The sequence below is a fragment of the Canis lupus genome, chromosome 2 (assembly GCF_048164855.1).
Source record: "Canis lupus baileyi chromosome 2, mCanLup2.hap1, whole genome shotgun sequence".
Taxonomy (NCBI): domain Eukaryota; kingdom Metazoa; phylum Chordata; class Mammalia; order Carnivora; family Canidae; genus Canis; species Canis lupus.
In genome coordinates, this window is record NC_132839.1 from 21,927,984 (window position 1) to 21,937,219 (window position 9,236).

General features: G+C 34.8%; 1 pseudogene; it reads left to right on the forward strand.

The window, feature by feature from the left end:
* The first annotated feature begins 4,977 nt into the window (after nucleotides 1-4,977).
* Nucleotides 4,978-5,254, forward strand: LOC140609897 (large ribosomal subunit protein eL43-like; annotated as a pseudogene).
* The last annotated feature ends 3,982 nt before the right edge of the window (nucleotides 5,255-9,236 follow it).

Sequence of the window (9,236 nt, forward strand, 5' to 3'; positions counted from 1 at the left end):
GTTACGAAATTATTGGCAATTCTTTTTTTCTTTTTTATATGGTATGTATTTTCCAAACCTCTGCAATTGTAATGCTACCTTTTTTTATTTTTTTTTTTTTAATTTTTTTTTTTTTGTAATGCTACTTTTAAGTAGAGGAACACAAAGGATACATTAAGCTTTTTATATTGTAATGCTAAATAACCACTTTATGTATCAAAAATGATTGAGGGATAGCTTAATTAATCAATAGTATTGGTATGGAAAGAATAATGCAGGCAGGTATCTACATTCAGATGAAATATGCGTGGAGAAAGTCAGGAGTTCGAAGTATTGTTTAATTTTTAGAGTGGTTTGCTGCAGTAAGAGACTGAGAAACTGTTACCTTTTCACCTCTAGTTTTAAACAGAAGTGTGTGTGTGTGTGTATGTGCGTGCAACGTGAATCTATGGGATGATATTTCTGTACTTCAGGCCTGTCAATCCCTCACCTTTCCAGAACACTAAACCAATAAAGTGAATTATTTTCAAGAACAACGAAACAGAGAAAATGTGATCCATAAATTGACTTCTTTGTTCTGCCAATTGACTAAGTGACACTTAGTCATCTCTAAGTGCCTGGAGAAAATAAAAGGCATTTCTTTTGTGACGCTGATGAACAATTAGGCAATTGTAAAGCATTGAACGACAAAGTGGAGAATGCAGAGTAATATTGTTTTAAGCATCTTCCCTCCCTTCCTCTTTTTATTTTTATTTTTGGAGGAAAAAACTGCTTGAGGCAGATATTTTACTCCCCCTCCTATTCTCTAGCTTTTAAAATAGTGATAAACGTTTGCAATGGCTAACGTACAGGGATACGAGCCAAGGTCCAAATAGAAAAGTTTTCTTTTTTTTCTAAGTCAACCAACACATTGTTCAGGGGGAGAAAATGCTGCCAGGCTTTTTTAACTTTGTTCAAAGTTCAGAAGGTCTGATAAGTATTTCCAAATTTCATGCCCTGCAACAACTATAAGTTTTTCGTGTTGGGGATTATAGTGCTTTGCTGTCTGCAGTATTCATTATCCAACTCAGCTGAAATGGTTGTGGGCCTATCCCCTTTAAAACTACAAAGGCTTTGAAAGGTGTTAGTTATAAAGGGTTGTTTGGTTTATATAATATAACCTAGCTCTCTTTATAAAATAAATGCTAACAAAACTGTATTCTGTGGAATCCTATGAAATGTGCTTGATTTTCTTTACTCGATATATTCACATATCTACTTATATGTGTGTATACATATGCTTATATTTGGTGACAATTGCTAAGTGTAGGCTACTCTGTAAAGCAACATGACATGCTGCAGTGTAACCCTTTCTGTTAGAAATAGAAATGCTAGATAAATACAAGTAAACAGACACATCACAAATGTTCTTTTGGCCACAAATGGACCGAACTCAAAGGATAGCAATAAGCGTTAGGTAACTCAGAGTGTAGATAGTGAAAATACAATAAAAAGGGTAGGTCTGGGGCTCTAACACCCACAGGGACATAGAAAATGTCTTAAGGCTAAATGACAAAGCTATGGAAATGTACAAATTCTAGAACAATAACAAGAGTAAAAGAGAATAAAGAAAATTGTAATAAAACAATGGTCTTAAAAGGATGAACAAGAGAAGTGAATATGGGCTATAGTAATTCTACAACTAAAAATAATTTAAGTTTAAATAGCAGTAATCTCACTAAATACCAATTTAACTGATAGAGTAGATTCTCAAATAGATCAAGATGATAATAGAATAAAAGGAGATAGAGAAACCAAAAAATGGAAAGAAATCATTATAGAGCTGATTGAAGTATTTTCCCAGAACTGAAGAGACCTTCCAAATTAAAGGACCTCATAGGGCAGCCTGGGTGGTTCAGCGGTTTAGCGCTGCCTTCAGCTGAGCGTGTGATATTGGAGACCTGGGATGGAGTCCCATGTCAGGCTCCCTGCATGGAGCCTGCTTCTCCCTCTGCCTCTCTTTCTCTCTGTGTGTCTCATGAATAAAGTTTTTAAAATAAATAAAACGGCTCATAAAAATGTAGCAAAATATATACATGCCAATTAAAATAGTCATGGAATTTTGAAATAGTGGGAAAAACAGCATCATAAGATTTTTCAGAAGTGAGGGGGAATAAAGGTTTCATACAAAGGATCAAGAAGGCAGACCTCTCAATAGTAATACTGGAAGCTAAAAGAAAATGGAGGTCTACATGTAAAATGGGAGAAAATATTTATAAATTATGTATCTTAGAAGAAACTAATAAAAACTCAACTCATTAGAAATAATCCCAATTAAAAATTGGGTAGAGGATTGAGTAGACATTTCTCAAGATGGTATGTAAATGACCAATAAGCATATGAAAAAGATGTTCAATGCCATTAATAACTATAGAAATGCAAATCAAAACCACAATGTGTTATGATTTCCCTCATTAAGATAGCTACTATACGAAAAAGTTTGGTGATGTGAAGAAATTAGAGCTCCTCTGCAGTGTAAGTGAAAATGTAAATGGTAAAATGGTATAGCTGCTATGGGTAATAGTATTGAGGTTTCTCAAAAAATTATAATTACCATATGATGCAGTAATCCCACTTGTGAGTATATGTAGCCAAAAAAGAAAACTGAAAGCAGAGTCTCAAAAGAGTTATTAGCACCCCCATGTGCTTAATTTGTTCATAATAGCATTATTCGCAATAGATGAGGTGAAAAAACAACTATCAGTGGATGAACTGAATGAAAATGTGCTCTATACAAAAAAAAAAGAATGTGCTCTATACAAGGGAGTATTCGGCCTTCAAATAAAGAAATTGTCATGTACTACAACATGGATAAACTTTGTAGAGAATATGTTAAGTGAAATCAGTCACAAAAAGACAAACTATGTGATTCCATGTAGACGCAGTATCTAAAGTAGTCAAACATAGAAACAAAAAGTAGAATGGTGGCTGGAGGAAAATAAGTTGTTATTCAATAGGAATAGACTATTTTGCAAAATGAAAAAGATGTGGAGATTGATTAAAGTGAATTAATATTCCCAAACTGTATACTTAAAAGTGGTTAAGATGGTAACATCTGTGGGTTTTTTTTTTTTTACTACAATTAAATTAAAAAAAAAAAAAAAACTTAAAGTAGAAGTGCTGGGGGCACCTGGGTGGCTTAATCAGTTAAGTATCTGACTCTTAATTTTGGTTCAGGTCATGATCTCAGGGTTGTAATACTGAGCTCTGCACTGGGCATGAAGCCTGCTTAAGATTCTCCCTCTGCCTTTCCCTCTCTTCTCCATTCTCTCTCTGTATTTTTTTAACTTTTTTTTTTAAAAAACGATTTTATTTATTCATGAGAGACAGAGAGAGGCAGAGACACAGGCAGAGGGAGAAGCAGGCTCCATGCAGGGAGCCCGATGTGGGACTTGATCCCGGGTCTCCAGGATCACACCCTGGGCTGCAGGTGGCGCTAAACCGCTGTGCCACCGGGGCTGCCCCTCTCACTCTGTCTTTAAAGAGAAAAAAAAAAAAAAAGGTGCCGTTCTAATCAAGATAAAATAAGCATACCCTATCCTATCTTACCAAATGAACACAAAATCTCTAGACAGAAGGCATGGGGTGGCTGAGGACTGAAAAAATAAAGGGTTTTTCCCTTTTGTATTTCCTGGTCTGAGTGTAATTGTAGCCTAAAACTCAATACACCATATCAAGTGCAGACAGAGAGCTCCAAGAGAAGCTTTCTATTTCTGAGGATTGGTAAAGTGGACCCCCAAGTGTCCCCAAGAGTAGGGAAAATTTTAAGCTCTCCCTCCCCCCAGTTCTATTCCATCCTAGTCCCTAGTCAACCTCACATTGACAGTAGTGGAAACAGCAGTGGTAGCTAGGCAAGTGTGTAAAGCTTGAAGGGACAGACAACATATTGATCAGAGATCTGGTGGTTGTAAAAGCATAGGGAGAGTACCCACTGCTTCCCCCCACTCTGTTCTTCTGTTTTTGTTTTTTGTTTTACCGCTTTGCCCTACAGGCAGTCATACACAGTAATGTACTGTACAGAGTAATGGGAAGTATATAGCAGAGCGATGGAAATGGAACCCCAGCTTTATAGCCAGACAATCTGGAAGAGGGGGCTTCTGGGAACTACAAAGTGTTGGAGAGACTGTAGAGAGGAGGAAGCTAAGGGAAATAATCACACAGAAAGTGTATATGAATTCTTAGGTTTATTGCTGAGCTGCACATGCATGTACATTACCCTTAATAGCATAGGAAAATAGTTTTTAAGAGACTGTAGGTGAGACATGCTCTAGGTCCTAGACTGGCCACTGGGCAGTGTACATGCAGGGAATGGCATGTAGAAGTTTTGGAAACTGACGTTGAAGTCACGATATAAAAATGTATTAAGGAACTTGCAAACTAAACTTAATGGGGCCAATTGCCTGCTGAAGTAAATAACCTTTTCTATAAGACTTAAATGGGACCCAGAGCCTCCTAAGATATTCAAAAGATCTGGGATATCATATAGAATGATTTGGTATACAAAGGACCAGAAACCTTTCAATAACACAAAAAGAGATTTGAGTATACCAAGATGACACAGATACTGAAATCAAAAACATTAAAGTAGCTATTAAAACCATGTTCCTGAAAGTAAAGGTAAACACTCAGGCAACATATGGAGAGAGTTAACAAATAGTAAATAAAAAATGGAAATTGTAGAACTGAAAACAACCAAGGCAATTTCTTTGGATGGTCCCATAGCACAATGAAGATAGGAGAAGAAAGATCAGTGAACTCAGATATAGGTCAGTAGAAATAATCCAACCCAAATGACAGAGAAAAAGACTGAAAAACAAAGAGACACAGGGATCACCGGTGCAACAGTTTGAAAAGGTGTAATAGTACATTTCTAGATGTAGAGTAAGAGGAGTGCAGAACAAAATGTTTTAAAAGTATAATGGCTGATCCTCTCTGGGCTCAGACCTCATTTACAGTGACATGGCTAACCACACCAAGAAAGTCAGAATCCGTAGTAATTATGGGACCTGTTATGGTGCCTCCTTCAGGAAAATGGTGAAGAAGATTAAAATAAGCCAGCACACCAAGTATGCTTTCTCCTTCTGTGGCAAAACCAAGATGAAAAGACGAGCTGTAGGGGTCTAGGTCTAGTTTGTGAATGAAAACAGTAGCAGGTGGTGCCTGGACCTGCAATACCACTTCTACCATCACGGTAAAGTCTGCCATCAGTAGACTGAAGGAGATGAAAGACCAGTAGCAGTGCTAGCATTTGAAACATTGCTAGCCTATAGTAAATGGATTATGCATCACCAAAAATCTAATGGCTGAAAATTTCCCAAATTTTGTGAGAAATGTAAACTCGGAGTTCCAAAATGTTCAGCAAATACCAAAGATGAGACAGCCAAAGAAATGTGCTGAATATATACCATAAACTGAAAACTAAGGAAAAATCTTGAAAGTAGCCATCTAAAAAATGACCTCTTACTAAGATTACAGATTTTGCCTCATAACCAATGAACACCAGAAACAGCAACATTCGAAGTGCTGAAAGAGAACAACAAACTCAGAATTCTATATCCAGTGAAAATACCATACAGGAATGAAGGTGCTATGAATATATTCCCAGATTAAAACAACAACAAAAAAAACTCAAGAGAACTTTTGCAAGGACAAAGAATCCAAATGAACTCCTAAAGAAAGCACTTAAAACTTAAACAGCACATTTGTATATATTCCAGAGGTCAAAGAAATATCAAGATAAACTAGAAAACTTGTTTAATAAAAATATGAAAATACAATACATGATAGTGGGATGCAGGTAAAGCAGTGCTGAGATGAATTTATAACCTTAAATGTTTTCTATTAAAATAGGAAGGATTCGAGTCACTATCTAAGCTCTCATTTTAAGAAACTAAAAAAAAAAAAAAACGTGGTGGGGGGTACAAAACTAAAAACTAAAAGGAAGTAATATGGATTCAAGCAGAAATTAGTGAAATTGAAAAATTTAAAAATAATAAAAACGATAGCTGATTCTTTGAAAAGATCAAGTTGATAAACCTCTACCTAGACAAACGAGAGAACACAAATTACTGAAATCAGGAAGGAAAGAGGGATATCAATACATATTCTAAAAACATTGAGAGAATTATAAGGGAATACTACAAATAGCTCAATGCACATAAATTTGATGACTTAAATGACCTGAACCAATTCCTTGAAAGCCGCAGGCTATAAACACTTGCACATAAAGAAATTACTTGAATTGTCCTATTTATAGAAATTTCAGGGAGAGAAAATCTTTCCAGCCCCAAATTGTACTTGCCAAAGAAAAAGAACACAAAATAACATAAATTCTACACAATTACTTTCAGAAAACATAAGTATTAGAATTTCCCAACTCATTTGGTGAGGCCAGCACTACTGATGCCAAAACCAAACAAAAATAGAACAGGAAAGCCTAATTACAGACTACTATTCCACACACATACACAAAAAATATCTCAAAATATTTGTAAATGGAATTCAGCAATAGATAAAAAGATGCACCATGACTATATGAAATTTATCCTAGTCATGCAAAGTTGGTTTGATTTTTTTGTTTTGTTTTGTTTTGTTTTTGAAAGTTGATTGGGTCTATCATATTAACAGACTAAGAACAAAAATTACAAGATCACATTCAACTGATACATATCAGCATTTGACAAAAATTAGCACCTATTCCTCAGGCATAGAAAACTATAACTAGAAAGTAACTTCCCTAATTTGACAGGAAAATTCACGAATAAACTAATAGCTAACATCATACTTAATGGTGAAATACTAAATATATCCTCCTGAGATTAGCAACAAAATGGTGATATTCACTGTCCTCTCTTCAACATTTAATAGCAAGTATTATCTAGGGCAATAAGAAAAAAAAATAAAAGGCATACATACTAGAAAAGAAGAAATAACTGCCCATCACTGACATGATTGCTGACTATGAAAATCTTAGCAATCTACCAAAAACTATAAAATGAATGAGTTTAGCAAGATAACAGGATCATGAGTCAACATGGAAAATCAATCATGTTTCTATATGCTAGCACTGAATATTAGAAACTAAAATAAAAATCAATTTGATTTCAATATTCTCAAAAAAGAAAAAAATGCTCAATGTGGTAGGCAAAATAATGACCACCTAGAGGTGTCCACCATATTGTAATCCCCAGAACCCATGAATATATGATGTTACATGGCAAAGGGAAATTAAGGTTGTTATTAGGTCTTGATCTCAGCATTTTGAGTTTGGGCCCCATGTTGGGCTCTGAGCTGGGCATGAAGCCCACTAAAAAAAAAAATTATTCTGGATGGTTTGTTCAGGCCTAATATAATCACAAGACCCTTAAAAGTGGAAAAAGAAGGCAGAAGGGATTTAGAGAGATGGATGACAACAAGCCGAAAAGCCAAGAAATTTTCTATTAAATGGAAAAAGCAAAGAAACAGATTCTCCTGTAGTACTTCAAGAAAAGAATGTATCCTTGTAAACTGCTTGATTTTTATCCCAACAAGACATATTAGATTTCTAAACTACAGTCTGTACAATAATAAATTTTTGTTGTTTTATGCCACTAAGTTTGCAATAATTTTTTGGAACAGCCATATAAAATGAGTATAAATCTAATAGTATGTAAAGAATCTCTATGTTTGAAAAAGTTTAAATGCTGGTGAAAAACTGTAAGATATCCTTTTAAAATTGTTTGTAAATTGAAAGACCAGATGCAGTGAGAATATAAATCTTGCCCAACTGATCTATGGGTATAATTCAGTTTTAATGGGAAACTCAGTAGAAATTATTGTAGATACTGATGAGCTATTTCTAAAACCTATACGAAAAATAAGAGTTGAGTTGAAAGAACCAGAGAACTTAATTTTAAGACTTACAATGGTAAGTCTGACACAAGGGTAATTAAGACCTTGGTTTTGGTGAAGGGGTAGGCACACTGATCAATGAAACAGCATAGTCTAGAAATAAACCCATACCATTATGACCAGGTGATTTTTGACAAACATGCAAAGGTAATTCAATGGATAAAATAGTCTATTCAAATGATGTGAACAATTAGACATGCATTGGCCAAAAAAATAAAATCTTGCCCTAACTTCTTATATTGTACAAGTAAACTCAGTAGAACAGCAATCCAAGCTCAATTCATAAAAGAAAAATGATAAATCGAACTTTTTCATAAAAAAAACCCTTTTTTTTGTGAAAGACATTAAGAAAATGGAAAGAGAAGCTGGAAACTGAGAAAACACTTAAACCTGATACCTTAGATCTAAAGAATTTGTAAAACTCAAAAAGGGCAAAATATTTGAAGACCTACTTCACAAGACTCTCTGGCAAATTATCACATTAAAAGCTGCTTCATATTTGCTGTTAGGGAATGCAAATTAAAATCACAGACACCATTGGACACCTATTAAAATGGCTAAAATTAAAAATTAACAATACCAAGTGCTGACAACGATGTAGAACCAGTGTAACCCTTACAAACTGCTGGTGAGCATGCAAAGTGGCATAGCTACTCTTAAGAATTTAGAAGTTTCTTACAATGTTAAACCTATACTTGTCATGAGTCCCAGTATCCCCACTCTGAGGATTTATTTTGGAGAAATAAAAATTGAGGTTTTCACAAAAAGGGTGTTTATAGCCAGTCTACCCATAATCGCCTAAATATGGAAGCAACTCAAATATCTACTAATGGGTGAATGGGTATATGAATGCTAGTATAGCTTTACAATAGAATACTACTGGAAAAAAAGAACTCTTGATAGGCACAACAAATGGATGAACCTCAAAGGCATTATGCTAAGCTAAACACAGCCGTTATATACATATTGTATAAATCTATTTGTATAACATTCTGGAAAAACTGCACAAATAGGGTTAAGGAACAGATCAGTAGTTGCCAAAGTTTAGGAGTTGTGGAGTTTTGACTGCATAGATGCAGTGTGAGGGAGATTTTTGGAATGATACTATTCTGTATTCTGATTGTAGTGGTAGTTACATGAATCTCCACATTTTTAAACCCAGACCTGCATACATGCACACATAAAGTCAACCATTTATCATTATTTTCATATTAGCCCAAGATTTTAAATTACCTGAAGATTTAGAGATTCTTTTCAAGCTGAAAAACTGAAAAATATAATTACTATTGGAATAAAAAGCTTGTTAGAACTAAATTTCATGAGTATGA